Source organism: Alligator sinensis, unplaced genomic scaffold (genome assembly GCF_000455745.1).
Source record: "Alligator sinensis unplaced genomic scaffold, ASM45574v1 scaffold364_1, whole genome shotgun sequence".
Classification (NCBI taxonomy): domain Eukaryota; kingdom Metazoa; phylum Chordata; order Crocodylia; family Alligatoridae; genus Alligator; species Alligator sinensis.
The window spans coordinates 868,066-893,338 of NW_005842546.1; the positions used below are offsets into that span (position 1 = coordinate 868,066).

At 56.1% G+C, this 25,273-nt stretch overlaps 1 protein-coding gene across 1 annotated transcript in view; it reads left to right on the forward strand.

Annotated features, from left to right (window-relative positions):
• Nucleotides 1–25,273, forward strand: part of RHOG (ras homolog family member G) — a 32,862-nt gene that overhangs the window by 828 nt on the left and 6,761 nt on the right. The window lies entirely within an intron of this gene.

Sequence of the window (25,273 nt, forward strand, 5' to 3'; positions counted from 1 at the left end):
GTGCAGTGGTGGAAAGGGGCTCAGGACCCCACCCCGCTCCCCAGGAAAAGCCAGGGAGGGCTCAGGGGATGCTTGGATGGGAAGGAGAGGAGAACTTTTTACCTGGGGGACCCGTGGCTGGGCTTAGGGAAGGAGCTGGGCTGGGCTGGGCCTTGCAGAGATACTTGGGATGCGTCTGCTTCTGGGGGTCCTGGGATGGGAGCTCCTTGTTCTGCCTCTAGCCCTTAGCACAGGCTCCCTCCCTTGGGCTCAGCTCTTTGCCTCTCCCCTGGTCCAGTGGTGTTGGGATTTGCCTGGTGGGAACTGTGCTGGGCTGAACGAGGCCAGGCTAACCTACCCCACACTGTCCTGGGTTCAGCTGAGCCTGCTTGACCCAAGCTGGGCTGAGAGTGGCTGGGCCGGCTGGGTCAGTGACAGGCGACAGGGAGCCCTCCTGACCTTGGGGAGCCCTCCGTGTCCGGCCTCGAGAGCTGGGGCACAGGCTTCCTCTGTTTTGGTTACTGAGGCTGCTCCTCTGTGTCCAGAAGGGCCATGTCAGGCTGGCCCCAGGCCTGGCTTTGCTCTGGGTGTGGAGGGAGGAGGGAAGGGAAGCTGCTCTCTCTGGCTGCGGTTGCATTTCTCAGTGTGGTCCCCACCCCAGCCCTTCTGCCTTATTTCAGAGCAGGGGATTTCTTCGGAAAGGAGGTTTTCAGCCTTTGTCGCTCTTGAGCCCCAAACCGCACACGGGGCAGGAGGGTCCCAGCAGCAGGGAATCGAACAGCCCAAGAGCTGAGCTCACTGCAGGGACAGCGGGGCAGCTCTACCCATCAAGGAGGCCTTAAGCCTCTTCCTCCTGAGCTAAAAGAGAACTGACCATCTCCTGGTGCAGTACAGGGCATATGACACAATTTAGAGGTTCTGATTCTCTCCATCAGAGGGCAGTGGGGTGTGTGTCACACGTCTCTGTGTGTGTGCACGCGTGCACGGAGGACTTAGATGCACTGCGATATGATTTATGTATGTGTATCTACCCATGCATGTGGCATCACAAGCTATTTAAGACCCAGTGCGGGGTTTTTTCAGGCACGTTGAACCCCATCAAGTGCATTTTTTAGCAGTTGAAGTTAAGTTTTTAATGTGGAAAAACAAAAAAAAAAGCAAGAAAGGAAGCCAGACCAATTCTCACGGGTCTGGGTGAGTAACTGGCTTTGCAAGCCTTTCCTCCCTGGTTTACATCCAGCAGGGATGGGTGTGAAGGGTTAGGGGTGATCAGAAGAGCGCTGGAGGTAGGCCAGAGGGAGGAGAGCGCCTTTCTGTCAGCTGAAAATGTGGTGAATGCAGCTGAAGGGGAAAAAAAATGAGGCCAGCCCCTTTCTCACCTCCTAAGCCCCCACCCTATCCCACAAACAGCTGGGCTGTTTTGTTGCTGAGCCTGTTTGGTTGTTAAAGAGGGTGGTCACAGGAAGGTGTCTGTGGGGTAGACAGCAATGAGTCGGTTCCCACCATAGGATCATTTCATGTCTCTGTTTGGTGCGGGGGCCAGTCCTGCCTCTGTCCTTTCCCTCCCTTTCCTGCGGGGAGCAAGGACTCGGTGTGTCATAATCAGAGCATGTGCAATGTCTAAACAGTCAGAAACAAACTCCTGATACAGCTAATGAGACGTCACACATCTGTGCTCAAAGCTGCGCATACACATCCTGGGCTCAGGAAATCAATCATAGCCGCGTCTCTCTGCACCAGGCCTCTCACCTGCCGTCTACCTTTCCTAGAATCGTAGATCATCCTTTCCAAGCATGCAGGGGTTAAAATTGCGATGGGTAAAAAACGGGTGGAATCTAGTGAATTTGAGTGAAATCTAGTAAATTGTTTCAGCTGGAAAAAAAAAAAAATCCCAGGGCAAAAAACACCCAGAAATGTCCAAACAGGCCATCACGGCATTTCCAAAGTGAAAGAGCAGTAGCTTCACAAGAAGGCTTGGGCATCATTCACAGGACTGAAGAAGCAGTGCCCCCTCCACAGCTAGTCGTTGAGGCACTTTCCGGGGATAGGGCATGCCGGGTTGCAGTCCCTCTTCTGCTGGACCAGCAGCCAGCAGTGCCCTGCAGTGGGTTTCCCTCCATCTCCCCTGCTGTCAAGTCTCCCACTTTGCATGTATATAAATGTTGTCTGAGGCTGGGCCTGCAACCCAGGTGAGCGCCATAACCAGCAACCTCGTTCCCTGGCCCCAGGAATGGAGAATTTGTCATACACAGTGGACAACCTCCAGCCGGAGGGATTGAGAGAAACCTCCCCCAGCGCTTGCTGGTAGGGAAAAGCCACGTTCAGGTCCTTGAGTAGGGATGAAATAGGGATATGAACATCATTCACTCCAAAATTTTCTGGTTTTTATCCTTAGGCTATTGTGTTTCAGCTCGGTCCTCTCCAAACTCACTTCCTTTTAACTACATCCGTTCTCTTTGGGCATGTCTACATGAGACACTTACTGCGCATTAGCCTAATAACATTGAGCAGTAGCATGTCATGGCAAAAGCCGTGCTCATAGCCGACTGTGCAGTGTTATTACGCTAATGCACAGTAAATATCACTAAATAACCGTGCACCGGTGCTACTGCACAGTAACTCTAGGTACTGCACATTGAGTTAGTACTTTATTAAGGAAGTACTAATCTAAATGCTCAGTATCTAAGGCACATCAATGAACACGTAGATGTGCCCTTTGTAATGTTTTCTTCCTGAGCTTTTTCACCCAAGTGCTCGTCGTCTGGCCCCAGATTGGGGTCGCGCTCTAGCATTGTTATGCTTTTATGAAAAGGGCAATGTGGAAACACTGGAGAGACATCAAAGCCGGGTCACAAAAGCTGGCCAGGGCTTGGGAAACAAGGCGTTCTGCACGAGAAACTTGACCCCACCAGACTGGCTTATTGATGAGAAGACCGAGAGGTGTTTTAATTGTTTTGTCTCTGTCCTGGCACACGTGGAAGAGATCTGCTGACGTGGGGAGTGGGCGAGGGCTTTCAGTCTTGCTGGCAGAGGCATAGCGAGATCCAGTGGTTGGAAGATGAAGTGAGGCTGATTCAGGCTGGCTAATAAGATGCAGTTTCATAGAATCACAGACATCGAGGGCTGGCAGGGACCTCAGGAGGTCACATCTAGTCCAACCCCCTGCTCAAAGCAGGATCAGCCCCAACTACATCATCCCAGCCAAGGCTTTGTCTACCAGGGTCTTCAAAACCTCCAAGGATGGAGACTCCATCACCTCTCTGCATAACCTGTTCCAGTGTTTCACCACCCTCCTGGTGAGAAAGTTTGTCCTAATATCCAACCTCGACTTCTCTTGCTGCAACTTGAGCCTATTGCCCCAGCAGACTTCCTGCCTATGGCATGGGGGCTGTACTCCATGATCTCGCAAGGTCCCTTCCAGCCCCTAATGTCTATGAATCTATGACTCTGCCCCCACCGAGAACAGCCCAGCCCCATGCTCTTTGCAACCCCCCTACAGGGACTTGAAGGCTGCTATTCAGTCTTCTCTTCTCCAAACTAAATCAGCCCCATTCCCTCAGCCTCTCCTCACCAGTCATGTCCCCCAGCCCCACAGCCATTTTCATTGCCCTCCACTGGGCTCTCTGCAATGTGTCTACATCTGTTCTGTAGTGGGGGGCCCACAGCTGGACACAAGACTCCAGAGGTGGCCTCCCCAGTGCTGAATAGAGGGGAAGAATCACTTCCCTTCATTTGCTGGCAATGTTCCTACCAATGCAGCCCAGGATGTCGATCACTTCATTTCCTAGCACTGAGGGCAATGGAAGAACAGCAGGGCAGGAGAAATGGCAAACTCACCATAGCTTATAGACATTAAGGCAGATGATTACATTACTTTCCAGAGAACAGGCTTTTATCCATCTTCTGGGAAGAGTCCTATAGCCTGTGGGGAGGGCTGGGTGTCAGGCAAGCTACTTGGGGTGGTCTCATCTGGCCTCGGGGTCCGTGCCCCTTTCAATCCCCCTTTTCAGTCGTGGGCCACAGCATGCTCAGGACACTTGCAGCGCTGCATTAAGGCAATGGCTCTCATCCTTCAGGGCTTCAGCCTGTCCCCTGCAGGGGTCAGGAAGGACCTTTTTTTCCTACCGATGCACAGTTGGCCAGATCGATGCATTTTGGGTTTTCTTTTGCTTTTCTCTGAAAGATTAGAAATGTTGGCTTCTCCTAGGATGGATACTAGGGTGTGATCCATCTCTCCCCTAATCGATGCCCTGGCATGGCTGGACCTTTGCATTTGTTTTCTCTACCTTTGTGTCACCACCTTTCAGTCTCCCAAGGTCTGAAATGCTTGAATCTACCCCGAGCTATGGCGCTCAATGGAGGGAGCAGCTATGGGGAGAGTGAGGCTTGGCAGTCTGATGAGCTCTTCTAAACTTAAACTGGAGATCTTGAATCTAGTCTTACCCACAGATATTGGAAGTGATGCGTCTCACCTATCGCTAAACCTCACTGTGGCTTTGGTCTGCTTTTAACCTTTTGCCTGCCCTTTTCCAAGTGTGTTTGTAACGTGGCTGGGAACATGGGGACTGTGTGAGTAGGTGGAGACTGGCTTCTGGGACCCCCCCGCAAGTAGCAGATCTTGTCTGACGTCTAGTAAGCACTGGGGAGAAGCCTGCGCTTGGTGCCATCGTTGATGGCAGTGATGTGGAGGAGGCGTAAGTGAGAGTTCCTGGAAGTGCCATGTAGGTCACTGGGCTGGATGTCAGGTGCAGCGCAGGCAGGGCGGCCGGCTTGGCTGTGCAGCACCATCTGGATGGGGAGAAATGTCGGGGCTTAATGCCTGGATAAAACAAATTGTGGGGTGGGGAGGAGCAGGGGAGCGCATGCATTTTGAGGAACAGAGGGTTTGTGCAGAAGGGAGAGGCTCCACTTGACCTGCAGCAGATCTAGGCTGCCAGCACTGAAAAGCACCTTAGCTCAGGTGGGTCTGGCAATGGGAGAAGAGAGGAGCCAGCAGGTCTCTGGTAGTGATACCAGTGGAAGAAAGGTGCTTCTGTATCTGTCCAGTGAAGATAGGAGAGAAATCTATCTGCATCTATCTATATCTGTCAAGTGGAGATAGGAGAGAAATCTATCTGCATCTATCTATATCTGTCCAGTGGAGATAGGAGAGATATCTATCTGCATCTATATCTATAGCTATATCTATATCTGTATCTATATCTGTCTGCATCTATCTATATCCAGTGGAGATAGGAGAGATAGCAGGCTGAGAGTGGGGTGATTTCCAGGGCAGCAATAGAGAACCCAACTCAGGATGTATCATCATCATTATTATTATTGTTGTTGTTGTTGCCCAACTCAGGATGTATCATCATCATCATCATCATTATTATTGTTGTTGTCGTTGTTAACAACAATAATATCATCATCATTATTACTGTTATTACTATTATTATTGCTAGTATGATTACTACTATTTGTATTATTGTTGTTATTATGGCATTTCTTTACGTGGGCAGCTGACAGCCTCGGCAGAGGTCAGAGCCCGTGAGCGCTGAGGGTCTGTAGTCTAGCTAATGATGACAAATGACGGGAGGAGAAACAGCGGCACAAGGAGGGACAGTGACTTGCCCATGGCGGTGCACTCAGTCAGTGGCAGGACCAGGAAGAGAAGCTGCTTGTCCTAAGTCCCGGTCTGGTTTCCCAAATTACCAGATCACCCTGCCTCTGCAGCTGTCTCATTCCTTATGTGAGAAGCTTAAGATGAGACATGAATCCCAGCAGTGGGAGAGGAGACTGGCCTAGCAGCAGTACAGATATCCAGGAGGGTTATTCCACCAGACGCCAGATCAGGACACAGATAGCGGGGGCACAGATTAAACACAACCCAGCCTAGCACAGCGGTCCGACAGCTCCCATAGAAAGCGATCCAGTATCACAAGACGACGAGGCTTGCAGAACTGCCTGCGTCTTTGAAGCGCCCGGCAGACCTGGGCCTCAGTAACACCCGGGAGATGCTTGCGAAGGACCTCTAGCAAAGCCGTTAAGTAATAGAGACCACAACAGAACTGAATTCAACATCCTCTGTGTGGGGAGAGGTGACAAAAATAAAACGAGGAAGTTAGTCACAAAGGCCCTGCCGTTGAAACTGAGGAAAATTGAAATCCCAAGGCTCGGTGCAGAAGTTATTTTAGCAGCGAGGACAGCATCCCAGGGGGCCTGCATGCCCCAGAGCATGAAAGGAAGCAGCGGGGCAAGAACAGGAGCCCAGGTGGCTTAACGAAACGTTCGGAGAAGCTACTGAAACGGCTGCGGCATCCTTCAGAAAATGGAGATCCTTTCCATGGGACCTGGGAGGGCGGGAGCAAAAGCTGGGACATATGACATGTGAGGTGGGATAAGAGGAGAAAAGCGCAAGAGGCAGAAATAGATCTCCAGGCATTTTTTGAATTAGTCAGAAGCAGGAAGCACGTGAGAAAAACAGTGAGCCTGCCGGGGGTAATCGCCGGCGCGGCTGGATGGTATCTGTGTGTCTGCCGTCCACGCAAAACCAACAGCCGTGGAGCCGATCACAGAGACTATCCATCCCTCTTGTTAGTGGTTAAAACAGCTGCGCGTCGGGTTTTCTTTTTGTGCGTTCTTAGATTGTGTTACTTTCCGCCCTTTCGTTCTTTGGTGGGTAGGAGCTGAAGGAGCGTCAGCGTTGCGAGCCTGGTTCCCTGGCTAGAAAGGCCTTCTCAAAGAGGAGGAAAGCTTTGAAACGTTTCCTAGCGGGGGGCAGTCTCTGAAGTTCGCTCCATGTCTGGACCTCCTTGTCCGTGGACGCCGTGTCTGCGGGGCTTGTCTGCTTTGCCCCGTGCACGTTGTCCCAGAGGAGCGCCGCAGTCACAGGGCTCCTAGACCAAAACGGGGGTCTTTATAGCTGCGGCTTGCTTGGTTTGAAAGTTGGGACCGAGTTTCAGAAGCTGTGCTGGGACGAGAGCAAAGGCCTGAGGGACTCCCAGCAGCTTGCGTCACGGGGAAGACAAGCAGGTTTATTTTGGGCCAGCTGGGGTGGGCACGCAGCACATTCCCATTCGGCTCTAGATGCAGCAAGCCCTGGCAATCCAGCCGTTCACGGGGGCTGAGTCCTCGTCCAGCAAAAGGTTCATCCCGAGCTGGGATTTGGAGGAACCAGTGCTGCTTAATGAGGAATCCTAAAGGACCCCGAACAAGACGACAGGCTGTTTGCCTTCAGTGCAGACAATGTGCAAACTTTCCTTGCTTCTGACCAGCACCTGGGTATGGCATGAGCCAGCTGCTTGTCAACCAAAGACCTGAGCCATCCCGACATGTAGCAGGGCTGGCATCAGCTGGAGAAGAAGATGGACAGGGCAGTGTTAGCAGCAGGCTGCGTCCCCCTTCCACTCCCCACAATCTCAGGTAGATATTGCGGAGAAACAGGGATAGTCCAGATGCCCGTGGGACCCCTCAGGTGAGGGGTTTTGGAGCAGAGGACCAAGTACCCTTCACTAATCTGAGCATGAAGCAATTCGAGGCATTGCAGCACCAGTCCATCTGTTCCTCTGTGCCATGCAGGCAGCTTCGCAAGACATGTGGGCTACTGTAAAAGGCAGCAGGGATATCTGGTGTATAAACACAGCAATCCTGATGGTCCTAGGTAGGCTGCCTCTTAGCACTGCCAGACCAGCCTCTGTGCTGCACCCAGATCCCACCCCTGACGGCAGGAAGCTGGCTGACATCGCGTGTTGCAGGGCTTGGGTGGTTGCGCCTTTCTTTAATTGCTGTAAATGGGGGGCCAGAGGCAGGCTGGGCTTCAGGGGTGGGTGTTGGTATTGTGTTTTTCAAGGAGGCATGCATTGGAAGGGGCATTGGTGTTCCTTACTGGTTTTTGCACTTGCTGGTTGTACTGGGTTGGAGACAGCAATGCTCTGGGCCTGTGTGAGCATCCTTCTTCCAGAGCTGGAAGAAGCTCGGGTTCCCCATCCTCTTTTCCGCCTGCAACACGCTCCCTCCCAGTGCCTATCACAGAATTTACTAGTCCTAACTACCAGTTCCCCTTCTGAGCCGTGAGACAACCCACATGGAGAAAGAATCAGCTTGTAGCCATCACAGGCTGCAACTGGCCTATATGCAGCAGACGTGTGGCACCCAGCACAGAGATCCTGATCTTCAAAGCAGGGCATTGCAATGCTGCTGCAGTTGCAATATTATTATTATGAGTATTAGTATTAATATCATTATTATTATTCATATGAGTATTATTAGTACTATTAATATTATTATTAGATAGAGAGTAGTCCTGATCATAGGAATGATGATGATGGAGTATTAATATTATTATCATTATTATTATTTATTATTATTGCTTCTCCGCCTCTTGAAGGCTCAGCTCAAGTGTAGCATTATTAGCATTAGTATTATATAAATAGTAGCAGTCATGCTGATATGACTGTTGAGGATGCAGGGGAGGAGGTCTGATACCTCTCGTCCTGGTCTGATGGGTTTCCATTCGAGCAGCTCTTAGCATTCCTGGTGTCCTTTGAAGACGCTTTCTGTGCCCTCCAGGCAGGTGACCTGCAATAAGGGCTTTTGCCTGGTCTTGTCAGCGACACGGGGCTTGTTTTAGTCCTGGCTTTGACACAGAGGGATGGATGAAGAGCGACTTGCTCTGCAGCTGGCAGTGCTGTTCCCTCCCAGGGGTCCGGCTGGGATTTCATGCTCCCTCGGAGGTGAGACCTTTCGGGGTTTTCAGGCCGAGCGCTGCGCCCATATCCAACCCCTGGCAGCCCCAACAGGTGCTCGGTTGTTGCCGGTCTGTTGTTTGCTGGTGACGTGCCAGCACTGAACAGCTGGTATCTAACTTTCCCCGTCTCCCCAGTGGAAAAACCCTGCTGGAAAGGGGTGTTGGGGGGGGGGGATTTTCTATGCGTGAGAAACAGAGAGAAGGTTTTGCTTCCCTTTTCGGGTGACGGGGAGATGAATCGTTGTCCCTTCTCCGGGGGTGAGGGGCAATTATGAATCATCTGCCAGCCAGGCCCGTGATGTCCCGCTCAAGCTTCCTCTTGCTGAAGCAGCGGCGCCGGGTGAGAACCGCTGTTGCACGGACCCAGGGAGGGTCCCTGTGTGCGCCGGTCAGGGATGTAGAGTGGGGGGGCGGGTGCCCTGTCCCAAGGTAGATACCTGGCCCAGCGACTCTTGTGTGCAAGGCCTCTGTTTGGCCCAGCACAATTGTGTGGGCATGCATGCATTTGTGCAAGGGGTGCATGCTAGATGTGGGGTAGCGCAGCGCACAGGGAGTTCGCAGGGTGCTCGTGACGGGATGCTGGAGCGGGTGGTGGGTTTCGTGGGAAGGGGCTGGGAGAGGGGATAGCCATGGGGCTGGGGGTGAGGAGGGGCGCAGCGTGGGTGTTGTGTGTGTGTGGAGGGCAGGGTGCTGGGAGCTGGGCCTGGGCTCCATGTGGCAGGGGGTTGTGTGGGGCTCTGGGGGTGTCAGGAGCAGGGTGTGTTGTGAGGAAAGGGGCTGTGTGTGTGTGTCAAGGGATGGCTGTCGGTGACAAAGGCAGTGTGTGTTGTGCGGGGTGGGTGCTATTTGTGCATGTGCGTGTGTGTGCGAGGGGAAGGCAGTGCACAGTGTGGATGGCTGTGAGTGATGGCAGCAGTATATGTTGTGGGGAGAAAAGTGGGTGTGTGCATGCGTGCATGTGCGTGTGTGCGCGAGGGGAAGGCAGTGCACAGTGTGGATGGCTGTGAGTGATGGCGGCAGTGTGTGTTGTCAGAGAAAAGTGGGTGTGTGCATGCGTGCATGTGCGTGTGTATGTGTGTGTGTGAGGGGAAGGCAGTGCACAGTGTGGATGGCTGTGAGTGATGGCGGCAGTGTGTGTTGTCAGAGAAAAGTGGGTGTGGGCATGCGTGCATGTGTGTGTGTATGTGTGAGTGTGAGGGGAAGGCCGTGCGAGGTGGGGCAGCCGTGCGAGGTGGTGCAGGGAGCTGCATGGGGCCGGCGAGTGCAGGGAAGGAGGGGCAGGATGCATCCCTGGGGCTCGGTTTGTTCGCTTCCTGTCACTGTCTCAGGCCTTGCAGATGCCGTTTCCCCCAAGGCCCGTACGACGCAGCCCTTCCTGATCTCTGCGGGTCTGGCGGCCTCTTTCCTTTGAGGGACTTAGGCCGGAAGGATCTTCCTCGAAACACTGTGGAGCCGGTGGCTAGCGATCCCCCACTCCCTTCGCCTGGGGAAATGGGCTGGCGAGGGGCAGAGGCGATCAGGGCAGAAGCAAAGCAAAGCAAAGCAAAACCCCTCCGATTTTCAGATGAAGTGCACGGGAGTCCCGAGTGCTTGACATGTCCTTCATTTTGAGAAGTTTATTCTGAACAAACCAGGGGGTCTAAAAAGTTTCTCATCACTATCACGCTCCTGCCCAACTAATCCTACCAAGTCACAGGTCTTTAGCGTGCTTTGCAGCATCGGCCTGGGAACGCCTTAGCTCGTTCGGAGAAGCAGGGTCAGTTAGCTCAGCTAGCGTGCAGGTGGGCATACAATTTCCAATACCTGAGCTAGCTCAAGTTTCTCTACATGCCACTAGGTTATACCATACAGACATAACATTATTATTATTAGTGGTAGCGTTACTATTCTTATATCTGCATCTATATCCTGCCCTATGCAGAAAGGCTCCGAGTAGCTCCCAATAAATGACAAGAATCCCATAGATAAGAAACTGCAACCCCAAATTTAGCTCTTTTTAAATACAACCTGAGTCTTAGACCGTGTCTGAAGTTTTCCATTTTTTATGGGAAGTTCACTAAAATAATAAAATCAAGGCTGTATCCCTAACTACAGATACGCAGATGAATACAGTCGTTCGGTAAACCAAACAATGTGCATCTGGCTAGCTGTAGCACTTCTCACATAGTCCCTGATGCTGTAGCATAGCAGCACCACAGCTGGCAGCATCCTTTCCCTCCCTCTATCCAGGATGCAGGGCTCTGTTGTCATCTCCATAGCATAGATGGGAGCTGAGACCGAGAGCTTGAGGTATTCGCCCAATGTGGCCCAAGGTCTCCCAAGCCCAAGCACCGGTTTGACCTTTTGCAACACGAGGTATATCTCCCTGTGAGCCACTTCCACGCTTGCCCTTTCCCATCAGGCTGGTGAATCTCACCCAATAGGCAACATGAAGGGGTTGCACTTTCCACCTGGTTGTGAGATTGCCACTGGCTGTGGTGAAGCCCATTTTTGCTTCTCTTCACAAACAAACCCCGCTATGCCTATCCTGAAGAGAGGTGAGCAGGCCCATCCCCTCCCTGCCCCTCTGTAGTGTCAGTGCCAACAAGAGCAGGGAGTATATAGGGTGCCCCAAACTGGGCATGGAGCTGTATAGAGCGGCCTGAAGAGTCTCAATGGGGGACCCGGGGATGCGTGCGTGCAAAAGTAACTTCAGGAAGTGTTTCCTGGTGCGGACATCCGTTGAGCTGTGGTCTCGCTTCCCAGGGGACAGGCTAGAAACTTTGCTGCTGGAGCAGTTGGTCGGGGCGGACTCCACAAATCCTGGAGGATTGACTTGGAGGGCGAGACGTGATTGCAGGAGGGGCATGGCTTGGGGCATGCAGAATACACCGGGACCCTGGAGAGGCTTGTTTGCGTTCCCTAAAGCACCCACCTGCCCCTAGTCCCTCCGGCTGGGTCAAGAGGTCTTTACCTCTGAGGGGAAGAGACAGGGTCTGGAAAACAGCCTGGCAGCTCTTCCCAGGGTCAGGCAGGGAAGAAAGGGCTCTTGTGATGCAAGGGATCTCTATTCATATCCAGGGCATCTTACTGCTCCCGTCCCCTTGCACTGTGGTGTGCATGAGCGTGGGGCAGGTCTGCTTTAGGCCAGACTGGCTAACACGAGGGAGAAGGCAGGGGAGATGCGCACCTTTGTAGACTAACTAAAGGTATACAGATAAAGAGAGAAAGAGATAGCACAAGCTTTTATGAAGCCAAGTTCACTTCAGCGCTGTGCAAGGATGTGCAAAAAGCTGAGTGTGAGAGAGAAATTAGACTATGAAAGGCAAGGGAGGAGGGGAAAGAGAGACTAACAGGACTGACTACCTCTCTCTGCTCATGGATAGCACCAAGGAGGCTAAGTGAGCCTAGGCACTATCTTTTATTAGACCAGCTACATAAAAACCATTTCTTTCTTTGCTACAGAGTGGGCAAGGAGCTCACGGTCTTGGGTGGGTTCCCGGGGGCTCATTGCTGCATCCCTGCCTATTCCTAGACAGACGGCTCTCTGCCCAAGAAGACCTCCCCTAGCACCACCCACATGGTTTAGGGGGTGGCAGGCAGCCCCCCACCCCGGTCTGTAGCATTTCCCGTAACGGGAGCATCTGGACGTGCTCATTGTGGGCAGCCACTGGTTCTGAGCTCGGTTGCAACAGCTCTCCCTGGTCATCGCTGCAACGAGGCCCTTGAAAACCCACAGGCCCTTGTCAGAGTAGCCAGCCTCAGGAGGCCTTGAGCAGAACTGAGAAGGGTTTCCCCCATCCTGCCTAGAAGAAGAGAGACCTGCCCTACCTCCCACACCTGCTTCTCGTGCTGCTGCCAGGGCCCCTCTGCAAGTCCCTCCTGGGCAAGCAACCGCCTCTGCAGCTGGGCTCGGAGACCAGGACGGTGGGCGGCTTGGTTACGGGGCAAAGAAATCCTTGCGATCCCAAAGTTGGCTCTTAGCAGCCTTGCTTCTGGTCCCCTGCATGCTCTGGGCTGTGCCAATGATCCTGCTGGGACTCAAACCTACAGGGTCTTGCCCCGACGCTCAGGGTCAGACCGATCACCAGATTTGGGGTCAGGAAGGAGTTTTGCCCAGTGGCCAGACTCCGGGATGGTTTGGACAGAGATGGTCCCATCTCAGGCAAGGTTAGATGGGCTAGACCTCCAAAGGTCCCTCCCATCTGGACTTCTCCAGGATTGCCACCTACATACCCCATACCAGTGTACATACAGTGTACACAGAGGTCTCCCATTACTGTGGTCTCCCAGTGCCTCCCAACCTGCCGTGGATTTACCCTCCTAGCACCCTTCCCTGGGAGGAGAGTGTCTTCATCTCAGTTTTGCAGACAGGGAAGTGAAGAATAGAGAGATTAAGTGACTTTCCGCCTTGCTCTGACCACTCTCCAGGCTGACGTCCAACCCCAGCATGCAGCGTAGCCAGCGTTTGCAACTGTCTGCCCTTCTCCATTTGCTCTCCAGTGTTTCCAGTTCATAGCAACACCCTATCTAGGTATAAGAGTTGGGTTTAACCCCTGTGCCAGGGACCTGGGCATGAGTACCCCTTTAACAACTGGAGGGAGTTAGCAGAACACAGCATATCTAATCACCAGGTTGTCTGCAGATTGCCACAGATTTCCACCCGATGAGGAAGGAGCCTGGCCTTGGACCGATATTTTCTGCTGCAAATTGTTTCCATTTTTCTTTGTCTTGGCTTATGGCTGATATGGCTTAGGCAGAATTAACTTATCAGAGCTTAGTCAGGCCAGGATGAATACTGTCTGCAATTTGCATTGCTCCTCATTTAGGGGCTGGTCAGTCAACAGTACTAAACAACGGTTTATGACTTCTGATGGGGAGTGTATGCCGAAGCCAATCAGAAACCAAGATCTAAATGCAAATATCCTCAGTAGGAAGAGACAGTCCTTGGACAATACAGCCGATAGAAACAGAATTGTTTCTACCTCGAAAGTTTTTGCATAATGCGTTTATAACTTGGGTCTCTGACGGAGGTAGGATATGAACCACAATAGCCAGACCTCACGCCAGAAGGCAAGCCCAGGGACCAGCTGCTGTGCTCTCATTTCGAGCAGGAAGTCAGCAAAACTATAGGTCAGCTCTGCTAGGAACTTGTTGTCTCATGTTGGCTAAGTCCCCTCACCCCGGGGGCTCAGTTTCTCCATTTGTTTGTTGAGGATAATGACCCCGAGATCATCCCTTTAAAGTCCTAGCCCCTAATTCTGCAGAGAGTCCCCGGTGCAGCCTCAGTGACTGCCCTGGGCGAGTACCTGGAGCAATCACTACAAGGTGTTATCACTTGAGGGTGGGCATGGATGCTTGCAAGGCTGTCTGGACCCTTTATCAGCCCCCTGTGCACAGAGATGACAAGGACAATGCAAGTCAACAAGCAATGCTCCACTCCCAGAGTGCAAATAAGCGACTCGCCTTCCCCATCAGAAGGGAGGATTTGGGCAAAGCAGCCTGGGCTGGGTCCTGGTGAATTCCTGTTGTCCCAGCATCCCAAAAGCCCCTGCCAGGCCGTGTTCAGGCAGCTCGGAGAGGCTGCAGCGGCTGCTTTCCCAGTTGTGGGCAGGAGGAAATCGGTGTTGGGTGACTTGCCAAAGTGTGTCAGCTTCCTCCCTCCCTGGGAATTGTGTCTGCACGCGCGTGTGTGTGTGTGCCTGTGCATGTGTGTCAGCTCTCCAAGGTTCCTCCTCTGGCCACTCTGGCTGATAGCCTCATGTTTTCCGACGTGGGTTTCCCCGACCGCTGGCTCTGTCATCCCTGCCTGGAGCATGCTCCTGCTGCCGTTCCAGACAGGCCGACCCGGGCAGCGCTGCACGAGGACAGCTTGGCTTCCCTGCTCCTCCGACATCGCTCCGAGCAGCCCAAAAGGCTTGATACCCTGGCCGGCACCTTCTTTGAGACGCACGTTAAAGGGCCAATACTGCTGCGAGGGAGTCGAATCCCGACTTGGGAGTTCAGTTCCCAGCTCTTGATCCAGAGCCTGGTGAAGTTACAGGGGTGCTGCGTAGTTTCATGGGTTTGGGATTAAGGCCGTTAACCTCTTCTGGGCCAGGGTGCAGTTCCCTTCACCCACTCCTCCTTAAAGAGGGTGATAACGCTGATCTTCCTCCTTTGGCAGTACCCTCAGGGCTGCCCAGACACTGGTAGTGGGCGCTGCAGGAGGGAGCTGAGATAACAAACCAGCATGTCACAAGTCCCTTCATCCTGAGTCTCTCCAAGCACCTGAGAGGTATCAGTGGGCAAAACCCCTCAACAGCTGCAAGCCGTGCCCCTGTCGTTTTTAGGGATGGCTTCAGGGCACACCCTGGCAGACTCTCCCTATGCCTGAAGAAGGGCGTTTGTGCCCAAAAGCTTGCCAAGAACATTTTTTTCCCAACTATTTAGTTGGTCTAAGGCAAGATATCACATTTACCCAATGTGATATCTTAGCCAGCATCTGCCTTCTGGCAGGGGAGACGCTGCTGTCCCCGGAGCAGCGCTTGTGGCTCTGGGCTGGTTGCCTTGGGGTTTGCAAATATCCCCCAGCGGTCCTCAAGCAGCAGCCCCTGCGCTCCGTCTGTCCTCTGGCATGTCCTTCTCTCCGCCACTGCCTTGCGGAGCCTGCCTTGCGCCCTCTCGAGCCTGCCAGTTTGGATGGCCTGCCTTTGGACCCGGGCCCTGGTCTCAGCCTGCTGGCAGACGGGAAGGAGAGTGTCGCTCTCGGGGCTCGCTCTGCTCCACGCTGGCCCGGTGCCCTCCCCAGCGCCGCAGCGTCAGGGCTTCCTCCGCTGGGCCGTTCATGCGCTGGGCTTTCGGGAAGCAGGAGGGGCCAAGGGAGAAACTGAAGCAAGCTCTTGTTTACTGCAGAGGGCTGGCTTCCTGCATCTGGGCCGGCGCAGGAGATGGGAGAGCGAGCTCTCCGCCGGCCTGGGCACTGCCCCGAGATGGGTGGCTTTAGACCCGAACCTGTCGAACTCCACTGAAACCTGACTTATTGCTCTTTAGCTTGGGCTTGGTCAAGATAAAAGGCGCAAGCCAGGACTTTAAAGCAGGCCTAGGTCTGAAGGTGGTCTAAGTGTCTGCAGAACTGCGCTGGTGCATCACTGTGATGTGGACCAGTAGCATAACTGGGAAGCGGTGGGGGGAAGTGGGACACCAGCCCTGGGCATTGACTATGAGGGGATTCAAGAAGTCTTCACCATGGCAGGGGCAGGTATAGGAGCCAGGCAGCACAGCCGTGCACCTAGTGGGGTATCTGCAGTGCAGGCGGGTGGGCAAGTGCAATGATGCTCCCGCTCCCACTCAGGTTTTTATCACAGTAGCCACAGCCCAGTAATGTATCCGGGTTGAGGAAGAGCAGATGGGATGCCAGGGGCAGCTCTCAGGGAGCCCACGCCACGGGGCTACTGCCACGGGACTCCACCGCTTCTGCCCAGGCGCCGCATAAGCTCGATCCACCGATGGTGTGGACACAAGTGGGGAATGAGCCCCTAGATAATCATAAAAGCATTGCACTGGAAAGGACTGGTGCTGACCTTGGTCGGCATGCAAAGATCAGCCTGCTCTGTTGGGGTATGAGGGGGGGCTCCCAAAAGTCCTGGCTTGGCATCGGCTCAGTGGATTTCCTGGGGGGACGACTTTGGTCAGGGACCTCGAGGGGATGTTGCCAAGAGCTCTCCCACCGTTTTTGGGGGAGAAGCAGCATCTCTGAGCTCCGTGTTGGAGACCTCCAGGGCTTGGACTTGCCATGCTGCTGCCATTTCTGCCGGAAAGGTTCATTCTTGCTACCTTAAAAACCAGGGGCACTAATGGCAGCTTGGCCTCGTTCCCTCCTCTCTGTTACCCCTCTTCGTTACTCCTCCAGTGCTGCAGCCTGCAGCAGAGACCCTCAGTGCTGCTCCCAAGGGCCAGGCAAGCTGGCAGCACGCAGCAGGGGTGCACTCAGCCTGCTCCATTTGCTGGGTGGCCAGTGTGGACGTGTGTGCAATGCTAAGCAGGCATAGACTTGGCTGGTACTTGGATGGGAGACTACCTGGGAACCCCCCTGGGGTTGTAGGCTCCAGCCTAGGAGCTGCGGGTGAAACTTGGTGGATGCTATTGTGGAAGCTGATGGAGTGTGACTTCAACCTTGCAGATGGGACTAGAAGTGGAGGGGACCTCAGGAGGTCACATCTAGCTCAACCTCCTGCTGCAAGTAGGACCAGCACCAACTACATCATCCCAGACAATACTTTGTCTTAAAAATCTCCGAGGATGGAGACTCCCCCACCTCCTTGGGTAACCTGTTCAGTGCTTCACTACCCTCCTAGTGAGGACATTTTTCCTAATATCCAACCTAAACCTCCTTTGTTGCAACTTGAGAGCATTGCTCCTTGCTCTTTGTTCTGTTGGCGAAATGCAGATCAGTGCCCGTGAGATCCTGGGGGGAGGTGGGGCTCTGTAGACAGGCCAGGTAGTGCCCCTTCCAAGTCCACCTGCACCCCAAGGGGAGAAGTAAGTTCAATCTGTGACCCAGGAGCGTGACCCAAACGCTCCCCAAGCAGGAGACCCATCACCCCAGGCATGGGGGGGATCAGTCTTGCAGAGCTGGGTATAACCAGCCCCCTGCAGAGGAGGGGTTTGACGGCAGCTACAGCAGGGCTGGGCTCCCTTCCTACCTGCTCCATCAGCACTGGCCACACGCTGCCAGTGTGACCTGGGAGGAGCCGGGCTGGGATGGACCCAGCCCACCGGACCGGCCTTTAGGGACCACAAGAAGCCCGGCAGTGCCCTGAGAGAGGGAGAGGCCCCCCACCCTGCTGAGAAACAGGAAACGCTGTAGCAGAAGCTGGAAGGTGCTTGTGACAGGGGAAGGGACTTCCTCTTCCCTGCCCTGCGCCCGGCCCTCTCGGTGCAGCCAGGGTGCAGGAGCCTGCCCTGCACTTACCCCATGGACAGCCTGGCCCGCGTGGCTTTCCTGATCAGAGCCCGGCAGAGAAACTCCTCCTGAAGCTGCATTGTGTGGCCCCGAGCCACCCTTTTCCCCACCTGTGTCCAGTTTTGTCCACAGAAAGGATGTGGGCACATTGGAGAGAGGCTAGTGGAGGGCCATACAAATGGTTGTGGGGCATGACTTGTGAGGAGAGGGAAATGGGCTGATTTAGACTGCAGAAAAGAAGACTGAGGGGGGATTTGATAGCAGCCTTCAACTCCCCGCAGGGGGGTTGCAAAGAGGATGGAGCTGGACTGGTCTCAATGGGGGCAGATGACGGGACAAGAAGCAATGGGCTCAAGCTGCAGCAAGGGAAGTCAAGGTTGGATATTGGGAAAAACTTTCTCACCAGGAGGGTGGTGAAGCACTGGAACAAGTTACCCAGAGAGGTGGTGGAGTCTCCATCCGTGGAGGTTTTGAAGATAGGTAGACAAAGCCTTGGCTGGGATGATGTAGTTGGGGCTGGTCCTGCTTGGAGCAGGGGGTTGGACTAGATGTGACCTCCTGAGCTCCCTTCCACCCTCATGTCTGTGAGTCTATGATTGGGTGTGACTCAGTAGTGCACTTGCTATAGTGTGCACCGCTCCCCTGTGCTGGGTGGGAGCAGGCCTGCTCAGCCACAGGCCATGGCCCCTCTGCTGCTGCTAGATTCCCCTTCAGCTTCGGTGGTTGGGGCCTGCTTTTGGATCAAGAGGGTCCCATAATAGACCCTTCTTTCTCACACCCAAACACCATCTCTCTCCTGTGCACCCCCCCCCATGCCCCAAGCTATGTCTCCTACAAGCTGGGAAGGCAAAGAGCTTATGGGCTTTATTTCTGGGCTGGCAGACACTGGCACCCTGTGGCGCTGGGTGCCACGAACCCCCAGTTGTCCAGGAGTTTGCCCCGGCATTCATGTAGGGTTTGGCATGTTCGTAGCACTGTACGAACCCCCAGTGCAGGGCACCCCCAAAGTTGACGTGAGCCAGCATCTCTCTTGTTCTACAGGCGGGGAAACTGAGGCACGGCAAAGCGGAGGAGGGGAGGCCAGATCAAGCGTGCATCCAGTGAGCCCCCAAACAAGGGCCCTGATTCAGAGGAGTGGAGCATTTGGGGGGTGGGAGGGCTGCCAGGGGCTTCCCATGGAGCTGCGGGCGCCCGAGATGGCACAGGGCCTGGTAACGCGTGTCCGGGTAGGTCCTTCATAAACAAGCTCTGTTGCATCTTGTCGTGGCAGAGCGATCGTGCGTGTCTTTTTCTTGAAGCAAGCGGTAGGACTTCCTCACCAGATCCTATCTGCCTTCCAACATGGGAGCCGTCACATTACGCGCACCGACGTAGGAACAGGGCTTCCTGGCTCGCTGATTCCCGTCGCCTGCTACCCCCAGGCACCTCGTCCAAAAAGCCCCCTCGTGCACCGGTCGCGCCCCATTGAAAACCAGTCCTGGTTGCTTCCAGGGGCAGCTTCTCCTGTACCGCGTGGCTCTGGGGGTAGACGCTTTCCTCTCATTTCCAGGCGGGTTTAGCCCCATTTGTTCTCATGCTCAGCTTGTCTTGCAGCTGAAACAGCTCCTCTCCCTCCCCGGGGAGCACGGCCTCGATGTATTTATAGGCAGCCTCGGACCCCCTCGCAGGCTTCCTTTTCCCAGGCGAAACAAGCCCGGCTTCCTGTCTCCTCTCCGCCGTCCCCCGGCCATCCCGGCAGCCCTTGTCTGCACCTGCTAAAGTCAAATTCACCCTCGCTCCAATACAGGCGGCCAGGCCTGGACAAGCTGCTTTACTTAAGGCCTCGCTAGGGCCTGGCACACTGGCACGGATGCTTTGACACTGGAAATACTTCGCCTCCGAAGACAGCCTCTGCCTTTTTGCAAGATGCATCCTCTTTTTGGCCGCCAGTCACCTTGGGATCAGCTGTTACAGCAAGGTCTTTCCCCCATACTCTGGTTCCCAGCTGATAAGCCTCTAGCTTGTGGCAGACATCCGGGGTAGGAGGCCCTAAGTTATGGACAGGAGCCGCTGGCAAGCGCTGCTGGATCCTGGAGGAGCAGCCCCGGGACCGGCTGTCCCTCGCTTTGTGCTGACTTTCCCCTCTGGCACCCTCATCCAGCTAAGGCGTTGGCAGATTATCCATGCCAAGGGGAGCTGGGGTCTGTCTGGAGCAGGGAGAGGGGCTGGGAAGAGCCAGGTCAGAGGGGACACCCCGGAGAAACGTGGCCCAAGAAATCTGCAGCCCCCACGCAGGGAGGGCGGCCCAGGGGTTGGGTTCTCGAGAGGCCCCCGGACAGCGCTCGCTGCAGCAGATCTGGGATTTTGCAATGCGGGCGTGAAGAGGGAGGCTGCAGGGAGGGTGGGGGGGTGATTTACCAGTAGGCAAATGCCAAACCTTATGCAAATGAGGGTTATGCAAATCAGGGGGACATTTATGAAAGGCTGCGCATTGCACAACATCCAGCGCCTTGCGCCAGCACCGAGCTGTGGCTCCCATCCACTCGGGGCAGCTTGTTGGGCCACGTCTTGCTCCCGTTCACACCGGTGACAGACTCCCGCTGGCCTTGGGGGGAGTGGAGGGGAGCCCTGTCACACCTGCCCCGCACCGTTGCCCCTTGGTGCCCGCCCAGGGGGATGCTTCCCTCCACCCTGAGATCTCTACCGTCTGGGTCTTTGCCCCGGCCCCTTGTTTCCATCCCTGGCACCTTGCTGCTTCCTGCCTTCCCCTGGATGCCTTGCTCCCGTCTCCTGAGGGGAGCTGAGGCGAGGGGACTTGCCCATGGTCACTCGGGGGGGTTAGTGGCGGAGCCTCATAGCCCAGGTCCCAGCCCAGAGCCCAGGTGACAGGGCCGCCCTCTGCCCACAGCTTCCTGGTGGCCCTGGGACGCTGGGCCCCCCTCTCTGCAGGGCGCCGCGGCGGTCTGGTGGCATTCGCGAACGAGGCGTTTGGCGGGAGAGTATTTTTAAACGCGCGTTGCTTGCAAAGGAAACCGGCGCTCCCCTCCGCCCTTCCCCCCCGCGTTGCTGAGCCCCACGAGCTCGCTGCACCTCCTGCGTGCTCAGGCCCCCTTCCCACCGCAGCCCGAGCAGCGTCTGCCTCCCTCGGAGCGGGCTCCCGCCCTCTGCTTCCTGCCTCGAATCACGCAGGCGGGCTGGGGCTGCGGCTTCTCCTCCGGCAGCTTTCACTGCAGGGCCTTGCAGGCCCCCTCGCCCTGCCCGCTTGTCCCACCACGCCCGGCAGGACAAAATCCCGGGTAAACCCTCCGCAGGCACAGCTGCAGATGTGCTTGGCCCCTGCATTCAGCCCCTTGCTCCCAGCTGGGTTGCAGCCTTGCCCCCCGCACCGCCTGGGTGGCCCCGGACCGGCAAGGCGCCCGAGCAGAGGTCGTGGGAGACGTCCGCAGCCAGAGCCAGAAAGGTTCGGGGGCTCTTCTTCTCGGAGAGGAGATGGACCAAAGGGGACGTCCTCAGAGGCAGCCCTAAATGGACAGGAAATGCCACGCTCTCCCTCCGACATAGTTTCCCCCTCGAAGGGATGCCGCTTTTAGCGTGAAAAAATAAGCATCTGGTTGGAAGCCCAAGGTTGTCCCTTCTCTGCTGCCCCGCATCCAAGCCCCCGTTGCCTTGAGGCCTGCATGATCAGCCTATCCCAGCATTGCCTTGGCCTTTCCCGTGCATCTGTAGCTCCCCGGGGCTTGTTCGTAGCCCTGTATGAACCCCCAGTGCAGGGCACCCCCAAAGTTGATGCAAGTCAGCATCGCTCCTGGTCTACAGGTGGGGAAACTGAGGCACGGCACAGCGGGGAGGGGAGACCAGATCAAGCGTGCATCCAGTAAGCCTCCAAACAAGCGCCCTGATCCAGGAGAGCAGGGACCAGGTCTTTGTGCTCCGTGTCGGTACAGCGTCTGGCACCGTGGGGCCCCGCTCCTTGCCTGGGACTTCTTCTAATTGCGGCCGTACAGATTAAAAGTGCTACAAAGCTAGGGAGAAAAGAGCTTTCAATAGCTAGCAATCGCCGTTTCGATGGAAAAGGCGATGGAAGCAAAAAAGTATTTAGATAATCGTCTTTCGAGCCAGAATAGATGAATACGAAGGAGGAAAGCGCAAGGCAGGTTGATTGGGGTCACTTCTTCACTCTGTCTCTTAACAGAAGGGACAAGGAGTTGCTCAAACAGGGGGAAAAACCAACTCTGATCAAATCGATCTGCATGGGACCTGGGGAACTCACTGCTGCAGGAAACGACCTGGGCTTAGCGCTTAGCAGGATTTCAAGGTCTCATCGCTTTATGTGTCCGTCAAAGATGTCCGGAGCGAACAGGACAGATCAGCTGGAGCCAAGAGCTTCAGATCGTGCGGTGGTTTTCAACCTCCTTAGACTCGGGGAACCCCTGGGTGGGCTCGCGGCTGCCCTCGGAAGATGCCGACTCTTTGTTTTCACTCTTGGGTTGGCTCCAGAGGAACGGTAGAGCAGATTTTGCGCTGAAAAAAGCTCGGGGAGACCCGAAATCTCTGGGTAGCAAATCATGTTTGCAAACCTAACATTGCGGGGCAACCTGGCTGAGAATCGCTCGGGTCCTTACCCAGGAGGAATCGGTCCTCCTGGTTCAGGCATAAGCCGATTATTGGTTGGAGATTAGAAGGAAATTTCCCACGATCTCACACCTCTGCCCGCAGGCTTCACGCACGTTCCTGGCCTCGGCCCCTGTGGGCGACGGGACGCAGGGAGGGCGGATCGCAGCCGGGCAAGTCCTCCTTCTCCTTCCTCCAAACACTAGGCTTGCGTGAGCCCGCATCCAAGGGCACCGCGGGCAGACCCCGACACCGGTTCGTGTGGGAACTTCCCTCCTGGGAGCTCTTCCCCAAAGTGGCATGAGGCAGAAGTGTTGCAAGCGCTGGCTTTCACGGGGGAATTCCTGGTCTCGACGTGCCAGGAGAAGGAGTTTGCTCGACCTGGCGAGGGCAGGAGGGTGAGAAACGAGCCTACGTCGTACGATCCCAGGGGCAGGGCCCTTTGGTCTTTTGGCCCTGCTTTTGTCCAGCACCTGGCACCCTGGGGTGCTACCCTGGGATGCAGAACGCAGACGAGAGAAGATAATCAGAAAAAAGGCCCCCAGTTCGCGCCCGCCCAGGCTCTCAGCGGCTGTGAGCAGGACTCTGACCGTCGGCCACGCAGCCAGGCTGGGACGTGAGCTGGTGGTCCCGGGGCTGGAAGACATGGGGGAAAGGGTGGCGAGCGCATCGGGGGCGCCGGGGCCCCCAGCTTCCCCGGGACGCGCCGGGGGGGTCCCCTGGAGAAACAGGGCCGGGCAGCAGAGGACGTGACCACGTCCTCCCGGAGGCAGCGCCCGAGCGGATGCGAACGTGTTTCCTGGCCACGTGGGGTGGGGCCCTTCCCAGCCACATCTGTCACCGCAGTGGATCTCGTGAGCTCAGCGCGGCGGGGCGGGGAGGGAGAGAGGCCTTCGTGCACGGCATCGTGCAGGGGCTGGTGGGGGTGGCCCTGCCCCATGCCCGTCACATACAGTCGCCCGGAGATCCAGCGCTGTCTGCACGGGTGGAGGGGTGAGGCCCCACGTCCCTGCTGGTCCAGTTTGGAGGGCTCTGTGCCTCAGTTTCCCTGTCTAGAAGATAGGCTGGGTGGCACTGGGGGCCTTGTGCGGGCACGATCAGCTCTCTGCAGATGTGGGTGGGATCCCCCATGGGATTTCCAGGAGCCGCCGCACGCACCCAGCTCCCGGGCCCGTGGGAAACTGCAGGGCCGATGCTGCAGGCCACCGAGGACGCTTGGCACCCTGCGTGCCCAGGCTGCGTGCCTGGATGGCACGTCCCCTGGCTCAGTGCAGGGGAGCTGGTGACGTGCTGGGTGGGCGATTGCGGGAGGGTCCCTGCTAGCTGTGTACCCCGCCAACCCCTGATCCCTGTTTATCCACCGGGTATGCCTGCGGACGGGTCGCCCCAAGCAAAAAGACCCTATTTGAACTTGCAGGGCTTAGGAGTAAGCTTCCCCTGTGCTGGCGGGTCGTTGGAGCAGGGCAGGGAGCTGCTGGGCCCTCCCCGTCTTCTGTGTTCGTACAGCGCCGAGCGCAGGGATGCCCTTGCCTGGCACCTGGAGCTGTGGCACGAAACCCCCCAGATGCCCCGCCGGGGTGGGGCTGTTTGTCCCTGCATCCAAGGAGGGGCAGAGTGGAGCGGGGCCACGGTGCGCGTGACCCGGGCAAGGTGGATGTCACCGCGGGGACAGGAAGATGGATTTCCCCACGGGCGTGGGCAGCAGCAGGTTGTTGGCAGTGCCCAGGGAGGCAGAAAAGAGGGTCAAGGGAGGCAAAAGGAGGCCAGGACACCTGGGTACTCCCAGAGGTGCCAGGCTTGGTGCGGCTCCCTCCCGGGTCTCCAGCCGGACCCCCTTCGCGTGCAGGTCCCACGACAGGGATCGGCAGTGCCCGGCGCACGCGGCCGAATCGTCTCCATCTTCTCCCGGACCGGAGGTGGGGGCCGGGTTGTGTCAGCCTGATAAGAGGCCCATTGCCCGCCCCGGCAGCTCCCGGGGGAGTTTTGCTTCTGCCCTCCGTATCGCCCCAGCGAGAGGCATGTGACGGAGGGCGAGATCCCCCGCCCCAGCCAGCACGATAAGCCTTATCAGCACCAGCGAGCACGGGCTCTCCTGATAACGCTGCGTTTCCCGGGTGTAACGCGGAGCCGGGAGATGCAGCCACTGCCTCGTCCCGGGGGCTTTCCGCGAGGCGCGGGAGCAGCCGTGCCTGCGTGCCGCGGTGCGGGCTTCCCAGGTTGCTGGGCCTTGCTGGCTGTCCTTTCCCTGTTTCTGCTGCACGTGTCAGGGTGGTTTTAAGCCGCCCTCAGAGACGCTGGGGGTGGGGACCGTTGCTCTAGGATTTTTGTGATGTTGGATGGGGATAAGTCACTTAGGGATGAGAAGGGGCCTTGCTCCTCCACAGATGCAACTTCAGCTCTTTTCCCTGCAAGCACAGCACCTGTCTGTCTGCCCAGCATCCAGGGATCGGGTACCATCGCCACCCCCCCGCCCAGGCCGAGACTTCCCCCCCCATGGGCCGCTGTCCCAGGGGTGTCCTGGCACCTACCCCCGGTGCAGATGTGCTGAGGCCCTTGGGGGCTGAGCTTCCTGCCTGGCGGTTAACCTGGCCTGTATTGTTGTAATTATTATGCACATTTATCTCCACAAATGCACCCTTGGATCCCCTGGGCTCAGAGGAGATGCGACGATGCTGGACCTCGATGCCTCCTGAGACCCTCCCGGCTCTGCACAGCAAAGCTGGGGAGAGGGCAGGGGGCAGAGGAGGTGGAAGTAAAACAGCATCATCTTAGTGGTGAGATGCTGCTTCAGGCTTAAACCCCGCCTGACACCTGGAGCAGTAACAGGGGAAGGGACAACCAGCAAAGCCCAGAAGTCTGGAAAATCCCCATAGCAGAGCACAGGCATCGCTGCCCCTAGATCATCCCCGACCCGTGGTTGTCCAGCCTCCGCGGTGATGGAGAGCCCACCGCTCCCCCGGGCGTCCATTCCTCACCCCTCTAACGGGGCAGAAGTTTTTGCTGAGATCTGGGATAAACCCTTGTCCGTCTTGTCCGCAGGCCGCTGAGACGGC